Source organism: Neovison vison, chromosome 2 (genome assembly GCF_020171115.1).
Source record: "Neovison vison isolate M4711 chromosome 2, ASM_NN_V1, whole genome shotgun sequence".
In the NCBI taxonomy this organism is placed as follows: Eukaryota; Metazoa; Chordata; class Mammalia; order Carnivora; family Mustelidae; genus Neogale; species Neogale vison.
This window is the reverse complement of record NC_058092.1, coordinates 2,849,454-2,871,626: the sequence shown is the minus strand read 5'-3', so window position 1 is coordinate 2,871,626 and position 22,173 is coordinate 2,849,454. Positions and strand designations below refer to the sequence as shown.

General features: G+C 52.2%; 1 protein-coding gene across 1 annotated transcript in view; it reads right to left on the bottom strand.

Moving 5' to 3' along the window:
* Positions 1-8,102: 8,102 nt before the first annotated feature.
* AJAP1 (adherens junctions associated protein 1) overlaps positions 8,103-22,173 on the bottom strand; it is a 70,349-nt gene continuing 56,278 nt past the window's right edge. The window contains exon 7 of the mRNA XM_044236561.1: positions 8,103-17,643. The gene's annotated coding sequence lies outside the window, so the exon portion shown is untranslated. The remainder of the gene's footprint in view (positions 17,644-22,173) is intronic.

Here is a 22,173-nt window from a genome sequence, read left to right as displayed (position 1 = left end):
CACCCACCACAAGACGAAGCCTAAACCTTAATAAAAGGGGAGAGAAGAAATCCTTTTTTGGTGATGCATTCCCCCAGTCAGCTCTCAGACTGCACTGATGACAGAAGAATGGCTTTGAGAGAAAACTACAGGTCTAACCCTAATTGAAGTAGATCCAGAGAATCTGGTTGCACCTGAGGAGGAAGAAGCCACCATCAAGGGGAAGGTAGGAAATACCCCTAAAATAATTAGACTTTACTTTTTACTGAATAAAATACAACTTCTCCTGGTTGTCAGTTTCCAAAGGACTGTTCTTTTCTAGGCAAAGAGTGAATTCAAGGGTGTTCATTCCCTGGGTGAGAAGATGAAACAAAACCCCAGCTGTTTCCCAAGACTAACACAAAGACGGGAAATGAATGGGTTTGGAGGCTCTGTAAAGGTATTTGGAGCCACTGGAGATTTTTGTCAGGAAATATTTAAAGCCAGCTTTGTGATGGGCAGAAGAGGAGAGAGAAAGGGAAGGCCAGTGATGGATGGGTGAAGGGAGGTACAGCTTGATCAGAATGATGCAGGAGGGATAGACAGAGGTGGTTGCAGAGTCATTTCTGAGGAAGACAGATAGCCTGTGAAAAGAACGGGTCTCCCCAGCGATGGGGCTTGGGGATACCCTTGCCCTCCTCAGCACTGGGCAGCCCTGCAGTCTGCTCCAGCCCCCTCACCTCTGTTCACCCGAACATACCCCAAGACCCTTCTTTACTCACTAGCGCATGTTCCTTCCTTCTCTGTGGCCAACCCCTGCCAGGCAGACAGGAGTCCCAGGAGGTGGTGGGTGAGAGGTAGGCAGTCTGGGACAATGGGGCTTTCTGGGTCTGCCTTACTGTCTGCCTTACTGTCTGTTTACTCCAAGATCATGCCAAAAGACCTTCCACCCCCACCCAGCCCCCCCACCTTTGGGATTTGTACCTGACGCAGCCTTGTGCGTGGACATCTCCAGCACAGACAGCTAGCTTCCTGGTAAGTACCTCAGATGGCCATGGAGACAGCTCCATGTTCTGTTCCTCCCCTGGACACTCCCCCTGGGCCATGGTTTTGCCTTGGGTGGCCCTTTCCCTTGGCTGACTGCTTTCTCGGGTCTCATTTCTCTCCAGCCCACAGCATCCTGCTCCCCAAACTCTGCTTTGTCCTGGTGAGCCCTTTGCTCCAAGCCCCAGTGGCTCCTCATCACCTGAAGAAATGATGCTGCCCCAGTAGGGTACCGATGGCTCACCTGGGACACCTTCCCAAAGCAAAGCTATCTGGTCTGAATGTGAACTTCGTGTGCAGGTGATCAAGTGTGTGACAAGTGAATGTGTCCCCCTGGTTCTACAGAATGAAGTGTGAATATCTGCATCCATCCTTCAAGGCCCAGGCCTATCTGCATAACCTCACCGAATTCATACCCTGGACAAACTTTTGCTACAAAAGTGCCTCCTTCAGGTTGCCTCATGTTGCCACCACGCTGGGAAGTCTTGCCCCTCACCCTCTACACATGGGAGCCATACTTTCCCTCCAAGACTTAGCTTTATCTTCATTTGGATTCCCTAGAAACCAGCCTGAGGGGGACTTCTGTGCTGATGCCTTATTGGAGGGGGTGGATTCTAGAAGTGCGACAGTTGGGGTGAGGGAAGGGAGGGGATGTGGGCGGGAAATGAGTGCAAGATGGTGGCGAGTTACCATGCTGGCCACACCATGCTGGCCACAGCTTCCCCAAAACACACAGTGGGGTTGCTTTATCAGCTACTGTGTCCATCATAGGTGTGTCCAGAGACACACTGGGGGAAGAAAGGAGAAGGATTTACCCCCCAGACCCTTCTTTCCTTCCTTCTCCCATAGGGTGTTAGTTCCTGTGTTCTACTAGCAAACCTAGGTCAGGTGACCTAGAGAAGCAAACCGCTGGGGTGTGGCATCCTCACTCCTGTTGGACCCTCGGGTGTCCCAGCACCACTCATCTGTAAGTTTCACGTGTGTGAAGCACATGCTGCCTTGGACTTCACATTTTGATTCTATCTGACTCAGTTTCCCTTCAGCATCTGTCAGTGAGTCTTCTTCCCAAAACCTACAAGTCCTCCAGGAATGCTGGTTGAAGACTTCTCCTCCAGAGGACTTCGTGGGATCAACAAGTGCCATCCTGGAGTGGCCTCCTTGGCAAGCGGCTTAGCAGAATGGTACGTCGATGGGTGCTAGTGTAGACCAGGTCAGCACGCATGATCATGGACAAGCTACTCACCTCTCTGTCTCAGTTCCCTCATCTGTAAGACTGGGATGGCACTAATGCCTCCTTCCTAGTGTGGTTGTGAGGGGTAAATAGGGCAATGCTAGTTGTTGTGGTATGCTTGGTGCTGAATCTGTGGTTAGGGAAGTCTCTGTCCCTCTTGTGGTGGCACCATGAAGGAGTAGGAGGAGATTCAGGTCTTTGGAGGGCTACAGGCCCTCTGGCCTCAAAGCAGTTCCTTCTTTCTCTCCTTGCTCCCAGCCCATTCCCCCACTGGGATACATGTGCCTTCTTGCTTCTACCTGATAACAGGACCCAAAAGGTGAGTGCCGACCATTGCAAGGTGCTGTTCACTTTGGGAGCTACACCCTTGCGGGGCTGGCAGAGGCTTGATTTCAAAGAGTCCTTCGTCAGCAAGACTGACATATCGACTTTGATGCCCTTTTCAGAAGAACAAGTAGACAATTCTGATTTGTAATTGAATCATCTACTACCGGGTTGGACTGGAAGGCTGGACTACAGGCTGGAAGAGAAGATATGTTCAACATGGAGGTGGTCTGGGGGCCAGTGGAACCCAACTGGGAAAGGTTGGGTCTGACTTGGCATGTCTCTCTCATATTCCCCTGGCTGGTTTACCTTTTCCCCTTGGTTCCTAGCCATATGAACCACCTCTCTCCCCAGATCACAGGAGACAAGTCTATGCCTGTTGTCATCCCAAGGAAAGGCCCTGGTGTCATACTTCCCATCCACTGTGACCATGGAGCTCCCCTCTACATGCTCCTCCAGATCGACTTGTGTTGGGGCTTCCTTGGAAGACGCAGAACTCCCCACTGCTCCCCATGCTCTTCCCCAGTGCCATATCCTTCCAAGTCTGTTTCCTGTGTCATTGATTCCAGAATGAGATGTTCATTTGCTCTTTGAAAATAGCATTCAGAGCCATTCAGACAAGCCTCTCTGGCTCAGATAAATCACCGAGAATGGAACGGGAGCTCAGAGCTGTTTTTCATTGAGAGGAGCCCCGGTCTCCTGGAAAGCACCCAGGGCTTCCCAACTGAAATACAACCTCCTCCTTAATTTCATTCCACAAGCCCCCTGCCCACTGTCAGTTTGATTTAAGCGGTAATTCAATCCCAGAGTGAGCAGCCCCTTTCAATGGTTCTCATTACTTTTCTGCATAATGTTATCATATATAAGGACCTGGGCTGAGGGACACTCACACCCCAGCCATTACTCATGCATAGTGCCTGGTCTGGGAGCTTGGTGGAGGTCTGGTTTAGGGAATCAGGTGTCTAACTCATTCTTGGGGGGAGGAGCAATTGAGGTCTGATTTCTTCTCTCATGGGAAGAATAAAGCTTAGCTCATAATAGCACTTCATTTTTTTTCCTCCATGACCCAAAGCGATATAGTACATGTAATGGGGGCCCCTTGCTGACTGGGGAGGACACACGATACCTCAGGTCACAGACTGAACCACCTCAACACAGAACAAAGACTTCCATAAGACAGGGATGAAGCATTCTCAAAATGCTTGGGTGCCATCCTGACTCAGCTGCTTTTGGTGATGACAAGTCCTCCAAGCTTGGTGGTATTAATGAGATGAGTTAGAGGTGGTTTGTGTTCATAGGAAGATCTAGCCATGTACACAGCTTATTCAGTGTCATTATCAAAAACCTATTATCTTGTAGTTTTTCAAAAGCTCTTATTTGTATAGAAGAGTTCTCAGTGACCACACTCTGGTGGATCGTGTGGACAGCAATCAGCAGATGTCTACACAGCTAGCTCTTGTCAAGATGCGTTGTCAAACCCAAGAGAACAAGTGAACCGACCCTAGCATCTCCAGCACCAAGGAGAGCTCCGGGGGCCTCCTGGATGGGGGATGGGGCAGACAGGCAAGAACAGCAGCTCTTAGAGACCCACTCTGTGCGACAGCTAGGACACAGTTTCCTCCGCACCATCCCACCCCTGCCTCTGGCTCTGGCATCTCCAATCTCACTCCCCAAACCCTGCAAGCCTGGAACCCTGTAGCTTAAAAGGCCAGAGATTTGACTACATCATTTCTGCCACATTCAAAGCCCGAGAGTGAGGAAACAGAGAGACGTGGAGAAGAGGTAACACAAAGCACAGGGTCTGGACAGAATGGGGAGGAGACGGTCCTTCCCCTATCCAGACTCTCTTGCCGAAGGTGAACATGTGGGGAAGAGCACTGGATCACAGACAAAATTGACAAAAATATTTGCCTCCTTCTGATCAGTGCAGCAGATCCTAATGGGGTGCACCGTGGTGCTGCAGGATGGAGCGTGTGGGAGCAGAAAGGGGCTCAGAGCATCGGGGATGAAGAGAAAAGAAATAAGGAACCACAGATGCAGACACAAGGAGGAACCAGGCACATCTCCTCGTTGGCAGCTGCTCCCTATGCAAGGTGATGGATTCAGAGCTGCCCTTTTTCTAAGCCTTATGACTGCATATAACCGTGGCAGCTGCTTCACCTTTATCTGGCAACGTGAAAAAACAAAAGCAAAAACAAAAACACTATTCTGGGGACAGTTACTTTGAAAAGAAAACCGTGTCTCCTTCTGAAGCCCAGCTGGGCCCCCAACTAGAAACCCAGCTGTCACAGAACAAAAAGGTGGGGCCACCACTGCTCCAATCATCCCTGGACCAGCCCCTAGCCTCACAGGGGGAGGGGAAGGAGCTTGAACCTCCTTCTGGGCTCACCAGCCACCCCCCTACTCTTTCTTAGGGCAGATACAGAACAAGGGAAGGGAGCACAGATTTCAGATTAATGGTGGCATCTCCCTCTGACTCCCCGGTGCTCTGAGCTAAATTATGTCTCCATCAGATTCACATGCTCAAGTCCTGGCCTCAAGTAGATTACAATTAGACCTTATTTGGAAATAGGGGTACTGTAGCTGTAGCGAGTTAATATGAGTTCATATTGGAGTGGGGTGGGGCCCTAAACCAAAATGACGGGTGTCTTAATGAAAATAGGACATGTGGACACAGACACAGGCGCACACACATGCACACGCAGGAAGAATGCCACAGGGAGATTGGAGTTCTGCTGCCACGAACCAAGGAAAGACCAGAAGCCAGGAGAGTGCCCCGGGTCAGATGTTTCCCCAGGTCCTTCTGAGGGAGCAGTCTTTCTCCTCGCTTGCTTCTGGTCTTCTGCACCCAGAACTCTGAGACTACAATGTCCTGTTCTTCTAGGACATCCAGTGTACGGCACTTTGTTCCAGCAGCCATAGCGAATCAATAGTCCAGGGTAAAACCCCAAACCCAAAACCAAACCAAACAACAACAACAAAAAACAAAACAAAACAAAAACAAAAACAAGGGAAAGGGAGCATATGCTTCTCTTCTGGGGATGCCTCAACTGCCTCCTGACCAAGTTGCTGTTTTAGGGGAGATTCAGCGTGGACCAGTCCTGGGAGCCAACCACAGTAGACCAGATGTCCTGAATGGCCAACATCCAGTCTATCTGAAATTATCCTCTGCAGCAAGAAGGCAAACTATAATCCCCCTTAACAGGGTTTCTCAGTATGGGCACCATTCCCATTTGGGGCCAGATCATTCTTTCCTGGGGGCAGGAAGACTGTCCTGTGCATGGTGGAGGTGTAGCAGCATCCTTGGGCTCTACATGCCAGCACACCCCTCTCCAGCTGCTGTGACAACCAATGTTAGATGTTTCCTAGGGTGCTGTGGGGGGATCCTGAATGAGAACACTGTCCTAAAGGAGCCTATCATGCTTTCTTAGACCCCATGCTCTTGCTTCTGAAGCTAAGGCATGAACTAGAGAGCCCCTGTAGGCTGTGGGATCTAGAAGCATGCAGTCTTTCTCAGCCTGGGTCATTCCTCTGTCTGGTTTTGTAGCAGACCCAACACGTACCTTTGATTGTTAGACTCCTGAATTGGTTTTCTTTTGAGGGAACTGACATGGGGATCCCCAGCTTCCCTCAAACCAATGTTCCTGCCTTCTTGGTCCAGAGTTGGTGGGGACACTTGCTAACTAGACCCTGTGTAGCTCATCACTTCCTTGGGATGCTCAGCCCATCTTCCCTGAGCCTGGAGGGAACCCTCCCCAGCCATTGTCCAGCACCAAGAGGCTGCTACTGAGTTTGTGTGTTTGGAAACACATCACAGTCAACTCTACCCAATTCATTCAGCCACTTTGGGTCCCCACATTAATTTTCTTGGCTTCAGTTCAAAAGCAAGAGCCCTATGCACTGGGAAATGGATACTAGAATCCCAATTTCCCCCTCTCACTGGTGAGCAAATTGAGTTTATTTTAATGATATCCAGGCTGTTGATTTGTTTAAATCAATTAAATGACCAAAGTGGTATTGTTTTTTCTGTTTGTTAAAGACAGTTATGTATCCCATTCATCAATGTGTCTCAGGGCATTAAGCCCCTCACTGATTCAGGAGAGGTTTTCCCTGGGGAGCCCGTGGTCACTTCAGCCATCTGCCAGCTCCCAGGCTCAGAAGCAAATGGAAGCTCCCAGAGTGTAAGACAAAGGCACCACTCCAAGCTAAGACGGAAAGGAAGCTTGTGTGTCACCATGGGTCCTGTGTGCTGGTGAAGGGAACATGCGAATTGTCTATCGATTCTGGGATTCTGGGATGGGGCCAGGAAACAGAGTGCCACCTGCTTTCCTGAGCTAATTAGGGGGAAAGAATGTTCAGTCCCAGTTGTAAGGAATGCTTTCATTTTTGCCCTATCTGCATCTTTACATGTTTTCCTTCTAAGAGAAGACGGCTGAGGCCTTCTTTCTCCACTTCGCAGACATTTGGCCTGGGTCCCGATGTGCACACCAGCTCTTTTGTGTGGACTGTTCCCTTGGACTGACTTCCAGCTTCAGCCTTCTTGTCTTTCTGGGTTGGGCCTTGGCCTTGGTCATGGAGTCACTCAGAAAATTTAGCAACAAGTTCATCGTGCCTTAGACACGTTTCTGTGGGGCTGGGTGGGGTGGGTGTAGCCGTGGCTGAATGCGGGTGGCCTCGGTGAGATCCTGGGTCCAGCACGGCCCCACCCATCCTGGGCTAGAGGCGGTTCACAAGCTACATACCCTCGTGGTGTCTTGGTCTGTCCCACCCATTAAATGGGACAATCGATGATGCATGTGACTTTGGTGGTGAAATGTGGTGAATATGCGAAAATACATCAGACATACCGAAAGGTGCTGAGCAGATGCAGAATGCACTGGGGCTTCAGGGAGAAGAAGCTGTTTCTGTTCTTGCTTTCTTAGACCAAGCCTCAGTGCTGGCTAATCTAGGGGTGTCCCTGCGGGCCCCCACTGCCTGTGGTTAAGGACCTCTGCTCTGGCTGCAGGACCCTTCCTCACATATAAATGGTCTCATCTGAACCTGTCTTTTGCCCTCTGTGAATTCTGTGCATTCTATGCATCCCTTGTTTCCAATAATGGATGCCTTTGGAATTTCTTGCCTGGGCACAGGCACACAATTATAAGCTTTGGGCCCGTCTTTTCCCCAGGAGTTGGTTTCCTCTGCAGACGTGAGCTGGACTCCGAATGTTCATAAAAGTCCAGCGGGATGCTTGCGGTCTCAAGCACAACCCTGTGGGGGGGTCTCAGTTGGTCCAGACTCAGTCATACCCAACCTCAGGACCCACATGGAGACCCGGAAATGTTTTCTCACTCGCTGAAGTAGGAAAGCTTTGTCTTGAAAATAATGCAGATCCAGGAAGATTAGAGAATCTGGGAATGATGGCATAGAAACACACATGCCCATGTTCTTAGAGTTGATCTCAGATAATATTGGTTAAAAATAAATAAATAAATGAACAAATAATTTTTTTTTAAAAAAGCCCTTTTTGAGGTCATGGCCTCAACTCATGGCAATTCTTTTCTCATATTTTTTCCATATTATGTTTTTTTTTTAATAGCAACATCAGAGTACTAAATATACACAGGAAAGTTGATATAGGTGTTGCATGTACAATGTTTTCCAAATACATCGCTTTGAGATACAGAAACAACTTAAAAAAATCTGGAATAAAAGTTCACCTGTATGGAAATCACACCCAGCCCCCCACCCCCACTCAAATATATCATGTCATTTCTGTTTATTAACATGATTATGGTATGCATTGAAAGAAAAACACAACAGTAAACTACAATAGTTTAACTTTCAAGAAGGTGGCATAGAAATACGTTTATAAGGACAGCTGTGGTATAGATATATGTATAACACTCGAACAGGGAGGCTTTCGTTTTGCTGTTCAAAAATAACAAGTGCTCCATGGAAAAGTATAAATAAACAGTTAACAGTTTATTGTATCAGAAAATAATTTAGGAAAATCAAAATAAAAACCAGCTTTACTATACATGAGGAAAGGGGGAAAAATAAAGTTCTACAACATGTAACTTAAAACCTGTGAAAATAGGCCACTGTGGCCTTCAGCATTTAATTTCTCGTCCTGCGGTTCGGGTTCATGGTCTGTGGACTGTCCAGTTCCACGGGTGAGCTGGGGAGGAGGAGGAGAGAGATGGGCTCGTCTTTAAATTTATGTAACTAGACCTGGCAAATTCAAGCGTTATTCAGATGCACTAGGAATGTGGAAAATGGAAATGGATCCCTCTGTTTCCCAGCCATGTGTCACAAAGATGCCCCATGTGAAAAATCCAGCCAACAATCTGGATGTTTCTCTGGTTGTTCTGTTTATTCCCCCCCAATGCCCAGGTACGCCCAGCGGCTTGATGACGTGAGAGCAAAACATCCAAATGGCTGACTGCCTTTCCCTCTCCTGGTGGCGCGCTCATGATCGGCGGTGAGTTTAGTCAGTGACAGGGTAAACCAGAAAAAAGGCATTCAAAAGCTAATTGGATTTTTGTTTTGTTTTGTTCTTTGTCTTTTTGTATAAAACATACAAAGGAGCCAGATTTGTCAACTCTGCAACCGACCCCCAAGGGTTCAGCGTTGAACAATTTCCATAAGTGAAATGACAATCGAAGGGTTTCAGATATTTCCCTTCTGTTTGGTTATTGGTAGTTTCTAAATGTTTTGCAGTAACCATTTACTCCTTCTGGGGAAAAAACGTAAAAATAATTTAAGAATATCGTCCATGCTTCCTCCGATGTCCAGGTTAACACTCTCTGGGCCCAACTCATGTCTGAGAAGAGTCCTGATCGATAGCATGGGCAGAGAGACTTCACCTCTCGCTGATTCACACCTCAGTCACAAGTGAAGCAAACGTAAACAACTTAAACAACAAGCTAAGGTTGTTAAGCTTAGGGAAGGCTTTGTTGTTACGTTCTGCTTTTCACGTGAGTCATTTTAATAGAAGGGAAACCGAGTCTGGATTCCAGCACCCGCCATCTTGCTTTTGCAGGGAAGGCAAGAGAAGGAAATGATCCAAGTGGGGCTGCCAGAAGTAATGGAAAACAAAACAAAACTCTAGTCTCTAAGAAAACAACTACCTTCAGCTCAAAGCTGGTCACGTGTTTCCCCCAAATCTCCTTTTCAGTCTAAAACTTCACAAGTTCCTACATGTCCCTTTCACCACGACTGGTGAGTGTTTCAGGGAGGAACAGATGTCATGGATGTTGTTCTGTCTTCCCGCCAAGCGGTACAAACATGGGGGTCTCTGAAACACGCCCTGAACCTCAAGCCACTCCATGTCATCTTGGGCTGGGAATTCGTCTTTAAGGATCAATTCTACAGTCAGTTGACTGAGGACCAACTTTGCTAAGGCTCTTTCACCCTTATGAGGAAATGACACCCTTATGTCATTATGTCACACCAAATGCAAATGAAAAGCAAACAAAAGGTCTATATTTTAATGTGTCTGTAAGTCAGGACAGTTCAGATCAAGGAGTATGTGACCAGATGTGGGATCTGCTATGCCTGCTGACTTTTCAAAACCAGCTGCCCATGCCTGTCTTTAATGCCTTTCACTGGGAGAACAGTTGTGCTTGTCTGCAGAAGTGGAGTAGTACCTAAGAGCACCTTAGACCCGTCCTCTCCAGGAATTCCATGTAAGTTCGTGTTTTCCTGCTGTAAGCTCATCAAGAGAAACACTCGTGTTGCCTTGTAGACCTTAAGTTGTGGGCACTCACATAACACATTAGAAATCAGTATGTGTAGGAGAGAAAAAGCTGAGTGGAGTTTCCAGACCAAAATAGACTTCGGAGGCAGAGGGTGAGGGTCCCTTCCAGTGGCAGTAGCTACTTCACATGCCATCACACCCTTCCATGGATTTCAGCAGCCTATGACTTCAGCAAAGCCCCTCTCTCCTACTCCTGACGGTCCCCCAGAGTTTGGAAATGGAGGTTGGATGTTATAATGGCTTTGAGATTGGCCCTTTTGGCTTGTGATGATTGCAGAGTGGCAGACAGATGGTTGTCTTAGAAATGGGACAGTGGCCCAAGAGGGCGATATATGTCTGCCTTGACGGTTCCCTGAATAATGATTTGAAATAATTATATGAGGGTCCCTCAAGGGGTTCCCCCTTTCTAGATGTTTGTAGCCACAAGTCTCCATGGTACGTGATGGTGCCAAAAAGTCAATGCTAGGACTGCGTAGTGTTCTTGCTTCTCCCATGGCTGAAGTTCTCCCCTATTCTCTGGAAGCAATGACTTGCCAGATCCAGCAAGACTAGAATGATGCACAGACTGATGCACAGACTGACAGCTGCCAGCCCGAAAGCTATCAGCTTCAACACTAAAGCATTTATTGCAGAATTTCAGAAATCTGATGAAAACTAACCACTGTGACTGGCTGAGTTAATGTCCACCTAAGAACGAAGCTTGCAGGGATCTGTTATTTGGCCTTGCAGGTACTTAGATGTTGAATTACGAGTGAAAACCCGAGTCTCCAAGGGGTCCTATTTTAGGAGCGAGATCACCTAGGACAAACCTAGTTAACTTTCATCCAGAATTTCCTACGATCAGATCCTCTGCATCATTCCCACCACACACTACTCAGCAGATGTTTTGCTGTGAGATTCAAGGTACTGGCAAGAGTGAACTCAGCCCCATAAGATGTCTTAGCAACACTCTAGGCTTATTATCTTAACCTATTTGATTTATACTATTCATGGCACAAGTGTGTTCTAATTCTACCCAACACAGAAGAGATAACATGACTATTTATACACCCACTGACCCTTGCCCCATGACTCACTAGCTGTTTGAACTACCCCCACCCAAGTCCACATAAACCTATGTGTCCCAGATGGGCAAGGCTGGCCAGTTTAAACTACATCTCTTAAGCTGACGTCATTCCGTACATGACTTAGATCTATGGATTCATTCAAAACTATTCCTTTGATTCTGGGCACCCTAACTCTTGGAGCACTTAACAAGCACTCCATTGAGGGGAAATGCAATGGGGCTCCTGGGGAGATATGTTTTAGCATTCCAGCTCCAACACAGACACATCACATAAGCAAGCTGACTATTCTCTTTGGACATGGACATGGGCTGTGCACTTAGAAGGGTGGAGTGTAGACCTGTCCCTGGCACGGGTCTGAAAATCCACGGAGAGAAGCCCCCTCGCCTCCATGCCCCGTTGTCCATGCACTGCCGCCTTAAAGAGCCCATGACAAGCACCTGTCCTCTTTGTCCTGGGTCGTCGTAACACCTCACGCTGCCACGGCTCGCCGAGCTTTCTCATCGGCTGCAGTCTACGCGTCGAACCCCTTCCAGCCAAAGTGAGATGGGGCGGAGGGGAGTGTACGCAGGCACATGAGAGCCCGACTGTCTGTTCTGGTGGGACGGCTTCTCCGATGCAGAGCAAGCACTACTAAATGGTCCTTTGGCGGAAGGGGAGGTTGTACAGAATTCAATTCCTAATCAGGGATTGCCTGCTCGGAGTATGAGCGATCTGAGTTCCAGAAATTGGCCACCGTGTACTTGCTGAGATCTTCTAGAATCACTTGAGGTCGGAAAGCTGACCTCTGTTTGCTCGCTGGCCGGGGTGACCGAAACAATGGTGGTTCTCTGCCTACACCTCCATGCACCCACTCCTTACTCGAATGCAAACTCTAACCCCAGGAGGGCAAAACTACGCACAGCCACGCACCACACGTTGTGGAAGGAAGGGCTGGCAGCACATTTCAAAATGTCAAACAGCTATTGAAGACCTCGCCAAAACCCCGTGCCTTAAGCTGAATGCAACGGACACACAAATCTGGGCTCGGAGCAGGCAGCAAAGAACAGGTCAGTCTTCATAGCCGGACGCACATCCATGAAAAATAAGTCAGGAAGAATAATCAAGAACTCTCAGATGGCGAGAGTTTTGCTCATTTATGTGGGCTGTGCTATTTACATTGGAAAACAAACAAACGATCAAAAAACAGGACGGCATAGCGAATTGACAAACGACACCAAAATAACCATTCCAAAATTACATGAATCATGGCGTGTTTTGGAGTATCTGCTTCCTTAAAAGCAGATGTTGTTTAAGTGCGTGGCTAAGTGTGATCACTATTGAGGGTGAGCTTTGGAAAAGGCAGCTGCCTACTCTTCTCTCACCAGGAGGGATGACTCTGCCCTGCGGGCTGCGTCTCTGTCCTTGGACTCCTTTGCCTTCCTTGAGAATTGGTCGACTTGACAATGTATCTGCGTGCTTGGGAAGGGGTCCATGGAGAGAGGCAGGCCTTGGAGGACAGCGAAATTCATCACCTGGCCTTCCTGCTTCCCCAGCAGGGTCACCCCCTGCTAGAATGATGACGGTTTCGGTAACAAGGTAGATGGTTTGTAATGACCGAGGCATCTCCTCCTTGACACTGCACTGCATTTTCACCCAGGAGGTAGGAGCAAGTCGTCCGTATTCTCTTCCACCCAGACCAGCCCTCACTGAGCAAGTGACAGTTCCCGGGAGATGCGGACAGCCCCTCTTCTCTTCCTGCTATCACTGTGCCCCATTCTCTTGCTGTCATGTATCCCTCTCTCTGGAAATCATTATTCTTTGCTTCTATGTTAACTATCTGCCTCCTCCCAGAATAGAAAGTAAAACCCAGGAGGGCAGGACCATGTGGCCAACATGACAGGAGTTCAAGTCTTTGCACGAGCAGATGAATGGCCAGTTTTGGCAAGTCACAAAGAATCACTTCCAACGGCATCTGTGAGTAGTGTCTTCGGGAACCACGCAGTGAAACAAGAATGGCCCCAGTGCCTTCCCCACTGTGGTGTGTGGGGTGACTTGGTAGAGATGGGGTGGAGGGAAGACAGCTCAGGGGAGTGCTGACACTCCCTCGTGCTGGGACCTCCCTGATGAGACAAGATGATGGTCACAATATGGGCAAAGAAAGGTCTGTACGGATGCCCATGCACTGAGATGAAAGTCATTGGAAGACTCAGCCTGACCCAATAGGGCTGCAGGTCCCAGCCCAGAACCTCAGCCCTGGCTCCTCATCTTATCTCCTAAGAGGCTGGATCAGCCTAGCTTCCTGAGCTGCTGATGATACTGGGCCATCTGGGAGAAGAAGAAAGAAGAAAGAAGAGGAGGAGGAGAAGGAAAAGAAGAAGGAGAGGGAGAGGAAGGAAAGATGGATCAACTCCGTGGGCAGCAAGAGTCAAAAGGAGACCTTACAAGGCAAAAGGATCAATTCTCTGATATGTGCATTTCTTCATATGACAAATGGGAATGGGCATCCTCACACAAAATTCCTGAAGATTAAAGCCTGTGCAGAAGACTCTGCCTGATGCGGAAATGTGGCTGAGACGGAGCGATGTATCTGAGAAGGAAGACTGCTGGAAGTTGTCAAGGTCACCGGACGAACTACCGAGTTCCTGGGGTGACATTCGGAGGGGTGACATTCAGACATTGGGGGTGACATCCAGAGTTGGTGGGATTTGCTGTAAGTCCAGGTTCCTAAGTTTCAAACGCCCCGTGAAGGACTGAGATGAACATCTAGTCACATCAGCCTGAGATGTCCACCCAAACTGCGGTTGGAGAAGGACCAGAAAGATGTGGGGGAACCAAGGTGTTCTAGGTGTCGTCTCCTTCCTGCACAAGAAAGACCCCGGTTGTGGAGACTAACAGCCCTCTCTCATGCCCAAGGGGTCCCTCCACTCCATACCGTGTGTGGGCAGGCTGTAACCAAGCAGGAGGATACAGTGGGCACATGGCCCGGCTTTTGCCCTGGACGCTGCTGGAATCCGAGCCCGACGGGGAATGACCTGGAAGCTTTCCCGGCCAAGCCTGGGGCCCCTTTCCCTTGGCACTCAGAGCTGGTTAACAAAAGTAATTACACCCATTGTTTCAACCACATAAAGTGACAAATTCACGAAGACTAGAAGTAATTAAGTCTAGAAACAGACCGGCCCGGACGGCAGAGTGCCCAGCGCCCTGCCCAGCTGCTCCGAAAGCTTTAATGGTAAACGAAGGACAGAGGTCTGCGTGCAGCAGGGTCACGGCCATGGATTTCCGCCACCGCAGGGATGAGATGGAGGTGGACGAAAGCTGGGGGACTCACCAAACTACAGCGCTCTTCCTCCGAGTGCTTTTCTGGAAGGACAGACAATCTACAGCAAACGTGAGGGCCTGACAGAGGGAACTGCAGCCGCGGGAGGCCGAGGAGAGCGGAGGCCAACGCGGAGCTCGGCCTTGGGCTGCAGAGGGACGGCCTGGCCACACCGCTCCCTGGACACACAGCGTCGTGCACAGGGCCTGACTCCGGGAACGCCTGTACGATCTCACGTTATGGACGTTCTCGCGGGCAGAGCTGAATTCCTAAGCCTGCACGCTTTCCTTGACCAGCCCCTGTGCAGAGCTGGTGTTTCCACATTTCTCGGGGACCATGGAAAAACCCAAATCCCTACATGCACACACTCCCTCGAGCACCCTGGAACGCTAGCCTTCCCCGAGGTGGATTTGTTCAGACAGATGTGAACTGCTAGCAGACTCCCCAGTGGGAAACGTGTGGGCCCCTGTCGGCTGTGTGTGTGGCCCGGAGAGCCGGCCCAGGGGGCTGTGTGTGTCTGGGGGACTTGGTGACTCTAAGCATCCTTGGAAAGCTGGGCGTCCCGTGGTGCTCTGGAAGGAGTTCAGGTGTCAGGAGTGCAGCCCAAGGCCCAGGAAGGGGCTGAGCAGCCGTCGGACAGGAGTGTGGACACCAAACTGTGGCATTATCAGGAATCTCAGGTTCCTGCTGCCGGTGGACAAACAGGCCCCCTGCCGCCACCTCCTCCTCAGCGGGGCTCCCTGGAACTCAGGGTGTTGAAGAGCAGAGCGCAGCTTCTGTTGCCCCGGCGGGCGCCGACAGCCCTTGCCTTGCACTCACACTGAGCTGCGCCCACAGAGTCAGGAAGGCCCCTGCGCCACCTCCAAAAACCCGCAGGTAATGAGATGGATGAACAGGGTGACCGATGGAGAGAGGTGTGCCTTCCAGCGCCATGCAGGTGAGCCCCGGCAGCCGGAGACGCCAGCGGCAGGCGTGTGCCGGAGCTTTGGGGGAAAGTGACAAAACCAAACCCAGCCCCAAATTGGGCTTCCCCACGTGGCGGGCGAGTCCCAACAACACAGACCTAGCACTACGGTTCTTTCCTCCCCTGGACTCGCCTGGTCTCCCACATTCCAAGAGGCGTGGAAGCATATTTCAAGGTGTTGCCCAGGGAGGCTGAGCCTGATGGAAGAAAGAGGTCCCCAGCCTGGCCAGTTCGGGGGCACGAGGTTAGCTGCCCACCTGACCTGCAGCGTTCTGACCTGGTCTATGGGGCATTTCACGAGATGGGTTCACACAACCTCCTGGTGAAGTCAATGTCACTCGTGGGCCATTCATAGAGGGCAGGCCACAGGCATCGAATTTGGGATCCCCGTGAGGAGAAAACAGCTTCCAACGGAGCCTCCCGTCACTCACAGGGCACAATGGGGCACTGGGGCACCACTGGGTGAGGGAGCTGTGCTCCCCAAACATGGCAGTGTTTCTCACGAATCACATGGGCTCGTGATCCCCTCCCCGAGGCTTCAGCCTCGAGCCCCTCTTTCCACTGGGAAACCCCGCTGTAGGATTCTTGATGGCAAAAACACAGATGTTGGCCAGCCAGCACTAGCGAGAGACAGCGTCTTTGCTCCAGTCCTCACCAAGATTGCAGGCCGTGCTTGGGCTCTAGAAAGAGCAGCGACCTGTCCCCCAACATGCATGAAACAAATGTGGGGTGCGCTCCAGGGCACAGCCCCCGTGGGAGTAGCCTGGATCCTTGGCACACGGACTTCTTTCTCGTTTTCCAACCAACGGGGGCCCTCGTCGATGTCTGAATTCTGCTCTGACATACGCACACACATTCTAAGGATAGATTCCTTTAATTTGTGGAACTGGAAAATTTTCTTTAATTCGGTCTACGCTTGTGTAACACAAGGATGGTTAAGAATCCGCCCCCCGCCCGGGCTGACGCTCAGCCCGTCTGTAGGCAGCCGACCACGTACGCACACGTGTGCGTGGCTGTGAGTAGCTCCTTCAAACACCTCAATGAGAAAAAAAACAAGGTCACGTTCATGCGTCCCTCTCTCTCTCTCCCTGCATGCAGGTCTGTACAACCATGGCATTCTTGACTCTGGCCTGAGACAAGAAAGTCTACATCTAGAGCCACTCACCGGATATCAGCCAATGTAGGGTGTCGGGAGGGGTCGGTCTGCGGGGTCCCGGCTGTCCCCGGGGACGGGCGGCAACGGGAGGCCGGGTCACCGGAGGGGGCATGCTCACTCGTGGAACCGCGTTTCCGGTGTCGGCGTCTCTATGCGTGTGTGCGGGTGCGCACGCGTGTGGGCCCGCGTGTGCGTGTGCCTGTGTGTGGGATATGTTGCCAAAGTAGAAAACAGCAGTTTATTCTGTTCAGACTAAGCATGGTAAATAAACCAGGTTCTGGAACCGATAACATTTTTTTTTTAAAAAGGAACATTGAAGGTCTTCAAAAATTGCTACAGTACAAAAAAAGTGTGTGTGTGTGTGTGTGTGTGTGTCTGGTGTATTTAATATTTATATATGTGTATTAACCAGAAATAGCAACTCTATTGGAAGATTCCCGCCCCCTGTTTCGGTCAGGTTTCTACGCGTGGTTCACTTGGCTCACTGCGGTCACCAAGTCCTTCGGGTCACTACATGGCACATAATGGTATTATTGGCAAAGGTTCAGAATCAGTCCAAATCCCAGGCTCCAGGAGCTTCCTGTCGGCCTTTCTTCTCCGTCTGCAGCTGCTTTCTTGCTTTTCTTCTCTCTCTCCTCCAAAGACAACTCTGGCAGAAGGCAGTTCCCCCATAGGCGTGAGCATTTTTATAAAAATATATTTGGCCTATAGCGTCCTGCTCTTTGAGCTCCCCACCGGCAAACTGAAGCGGTAGGCATGGGGACCCTCCCCGTAGAGAGTCTAGATTAGGGTGTGTGTGTGTGTGTGTTTAATTTTTTTTTTTATTTTTTTAAATTTTTTTTTACAGGTTCACCAACGGAATCCTGTGTGGAAAGAAAACAAGAAAAGATTAACTAGCAGAGAGCGGAGGGCAGGATGAGTGTCTGCGGCCCCTCTAAGCCTCCACGACCCAGTGAGCCCCAGGCTGCTTGCTGGCTCGCAGAGGGCGGGGTCTCCTGCCCTGGGCCCTGGGGGCTGGAGCGCCTGCTGGGAGTCCCTGACCTTCTGCTAATCACAGTCACAGATGGAGGAGCTGTTGCTGCTGCATCAGGAGTGGGGCTGGGGCTGGGACCACCCCTGCACTCACTCTGCGGAGGGGGTCCTGCCCCCCAAGCCTGCAGCGGACTGAGGCATCCGGCACCACTGCTGACTCCCTTTCCAGCTCTGACCCGCCAGGAGCGGAGGGGACGCCCACCCCACTCCTGGATGGCGGGAAGCCATGGGGTCCCCGTCAACCCCCTGGTCAGCTGGAGGCTCCCTGAGGCCGGGACTCGGAGAGATGAATGGATCGCATCAGAAAAACAGACCCGGGGGCTCCCCAAGGGGTGATCTTGCTGAAGAGGGAAAGGGGCGCGCTCCTCGCGCTCGCAAGCCAAGTCGGCTGACTGCGGAGGGCGGCCCTTCCCTAGCCCAGCGGAGGTCGGATGATAGGAACCCCAGAGTCTTCCTGCCTGGGGGACGGACCCCCGAGGTCAGCATCTCCCCGACAGTCAGAGAGCTGCGGCCTTTCTGGGCACGGCTAGGGGTGTGGCAACACGCCGTGGCTCAGCCCGGAGGCTCTCTTGCTGGAAGAACGGGGCGCGGTCTTCTCTGCTGTCACTTGGAGCCCCTGCCACCCACAACTGCAGGACGCGAGGACCCTCCCAACGGTACACACGGGGAGGACACTGCCCCTCCCCCACGCCGGTGGGACAACCAGGCAGGTGACACCAATTCTGACATGAAAGTCAGAAGCCACGGGCTGGAGCTCTGGGGTGTCCACTGCGGCTCTGGGCACCGCGGCCAGACTGGCCCTGTCCCAGTCACCGGCGGAGCCCCTCGGAAACACACACTCCTGCACCATCCACACCAGGACGGTCTCCTCCACCGGGTCGGGGGCAAGGGGGCTCGTCTCCTCTCTGGGAACCCCCCTGGCCTGGACAACAAGGCGGGGCCCCCGCTGCCTCCTCTCCGTCCCCTGTACCGCACAGGACACACTTAGCCCACCGCGACGTGGAGCGTCCGCGCATCTCCCACGGGACCGTGTGTTCTGCTGTGGGCGCGGTGTCCCCCCGTGTAAAGAACCCAGGTGCCGGACCGCCCTCGGCAGCTTCACGCCAACGGAGCCCTGCCCCTGCTCACCGCCACTTTCCAGGATGGGATGGGGGTGGGGGGGGGAGTGGTAACAAACGAAGCCATTGAAACGGAGAGAACTGTCCCTCCTGGATGTCTGTCCTCACTCTAATTTTTGGAAAGCTAAAAAACGTGGACACAAGTGCCCCCTGAGTCCACCCACGCGAGCAGCCAAGCGCAGGGAGCCTGGGAGGAGAAGGGGCGTCACGGGGCGGGGGAGAGGCACGGGGCGCGGGTCATGGGGGCTGAGTTCCGGTTTGGGACGATGAGGGAGTCCTGGAGACGGGCGAGGGATGCCCGACGTCGCGAAGGGGCCTGATGCCAGCGGACCGCACCGCTCAGAACGGGGAGAACGGTCCACCTCATGTCCGTTACATGCTACTGCCATTCTAAAAGTTAAAAAATATACGGGGACACAAAATCCTGTGCCTGGTGACTGCCAGCCCAGGTCAGGCGGGCCGGGACCCTGTCTGGGGGGAACAGCGCCCCCTCCTCGCCAGCAGAGGGTCCTGGGTTGGAGCACCGGTCAGACGGCTGTCCCCTCATGAAGGGAGGTTTCCTGCAAGGACGGTCACCAGGCTGCTGTCCCCTCCTGTATTCTGACGGTAACCGCACCGACGGGGGCGGCAGGAGCGGCCTCGCTCCCTCTCTCGTGCCGCCATCTCGTGAGTGGTTTTCCGTTCGAGGTTTATGTGGTTACTGTCCCAGCGGACGTCTTCAGCGCCTCTGACCCGGGACAAGGTCCTGCCTCCTCGCCTGGCATCCCTCCGCCTCCAGGCTCCATGTCCTTCGGGGGTCTGCAGACGGTCGCCTCCCTGGGGAGGCCTTCCCAGACACCCCCTGCTTTGCTAAATGCGATCTCCGTTCATCCTGGTCTGTTGGAGCGTGCTGCTGTGGGACTCCGCAGGCACAGGATGAGCCAGGTGGGCTCTCCCCTGAGTGTGTGCACGCCCACGTGTCCTCACAGGGGTCATGGGTGCCTGCTAGGTCCGCCCAGGCTCCAACTCTGTGCCTTGCCCGGAGTGGGCCATTGGTACTGGACGCCGCTCGGGGAAGAGGCGTCCGTGTGGAGGTCGCCTTGTCCTCGGCCCCTGAGACTGACGACCTCCAGGTGTTGCCCGCAGGTGTGTTAGGACGGCCACATCCGAGGACTGGCGGAGGGGCCCTTGTGCTGCCCGGGGATGGAGCCTCTTCCAGACCTACGGGCATCTGCCCGTACCCAAAGTTCCATCCTGTACCCAGGATGAAAGAGGCAGAGGGAGAGGGGCAGGGAGACGGCTCCCACGCTGTGCCCTGGAGAGCCATGCTGACTCTGGCAGAGGCGGAGCGCTTCTCTGCAAGGGGCTGTGGCCAGGGCGGCATCACCCCTTCAGCCAGGAGCAGGGGCACAGGGCTACCCGCGGCCACTTTCCATGTCTGCCCAACGTTCCTGCTACTTGCACCCAGCTCATGGGAGTGCCTGCGTCTTTCTATTCCCAAGGCTCGGTGTATGAACCTCTCGGTGGGGCGCTAACCCTGAGAGGGACCAGAGAAGCAAAGGAGCGAGTGCTCCCTGCCAGACCTGGCTGGAGAAACATGGCGCAGGCATCCACACCTGGTCCCCGCCAGAAAGGGGAGCTGTGTGTTGCCAAGTGGTCTGAGAGACAGGGACCTGGGATGCGTTCCGACTCTGGAGAAACTAGTGCCCTCTGCTGCCTGGAAGGAGATCCTGGGCTCGCCTGGGCCCCGCCGGCTGCAGACCACACGCGTCCCAGGCTCTAAGATCAGCGTCTGCTTTTGCAAAACAGACAATAGGCTGTGGCAAGAGCTCCCCGAAGCCAGGGGCTGCAGTCAATGTCCTGCGTCCTGAAGGGGCTATTTTGCCACCAGGTTTCCTTTGCAGCTGGTGCTCAGCTGATACAGACGGGCCGGGGACACGCTCCTCACGTCGCTTTGAACACGGCGTTCCTCTGAGTTGCGAAAGCTTGGGTCTTCCGTTAATGTGTTTTTTTTTTTTAGAACAAAGCAGGAAGGCTTAGGTGTTTTTCTCGGTTTTTATTAGTTATGTCTTCAGTGTGTTTTTGAAAATAATAATAACACATGATTTATTTCTTACTGGCTTCAGATGCGAGAACTTTTATTACTTTTCGGGCTCTTGGGAATAAAGTGGCCTCGGCCAATGCAAAGATCTGAACACTAATGAGGTGTTCAGGAGCTTACCTGTTGCATGAAAAATGACAGGAAATTAGCCCGAGAGCCAATGGCAGACGCGTGTCCTCAGCCCCTGTCCTGGGTGTGCAGGAAGGTCAGCGCGACGGGGTGCCCCTGTGGAGGTGGTCTGCGGCAGGAATTTGCCAGAATCGACGACAGAGGTCGGATCAGGGAGACCGGATGGACGTCTGCTCAGGTTCGGGAGCCGGTGCCCAGGAACGCAGGCACCGCCAGCTCCCTGCCCACAGGGCAACGGATGTGGCCACTCCGGGTCCCCCATGTGCTTGGGGTCAGCGTGAGCAGACAGGATGACGTGGCAACAGTGTCCTCTGTCATCGTTAAACATGCATTTGGAGAGACTCAGCAGCCATCCACGAGACAAACACTTCCGCTGGCTCTTCAACCTTAATTAAATGTTTTCGTATTAATTGGTATTTATTTAAGGGACAATAAGTACCTAGTAAACCTGAGCCATCTTCCTGGCCTTTCCCCGCTCGATGCTGCTGTCCAGGCCTTAATTGCAAGAATCAGGGATACTTAGAATCCGAAGGCTTCCCTCGCAGGGCGTGATGAACGGTCTGTCCGGCCCGCGGTGAAGGGACCTGCAAGCATTTATCCAAGGCTAACGAGACTGTGCGGAGCCCTCCACTGGGAGACCAGTGCTCCCAGGTGTGGCGGCTGCCCCTGCGGGACTCAGGGGATCTCCTCTCCAACTCCTGTTGGATCTCCTCAGCTCCCAGACGGCCCACCCGGCAGCCCCAGGGAGGGGGCCAAGCTCTTCGGAGGCAGCTGTGTCCCCTCCTGCCAACGGAGGCGGTCCTGAGACCACAACCTGGCAGGTGGGGCGCAGACACCCTGAGAGGAACGTGGTCCAAGTGGCGGACGGGGAGAGCCCACCGACAGAGTGTGGGGTCCTCCAATGCCCTGTGTTGCTGGAACAGGAAACCTTTCTGCAGCAGAGGGCTCCATAAAAGCCCTTTCTTACTATTTTCTTTTCTTTTGTTTTAGGCCGGGCTGTGGCTCCTAGTTCTAGAGTGTGGCTGAAGGGGTTG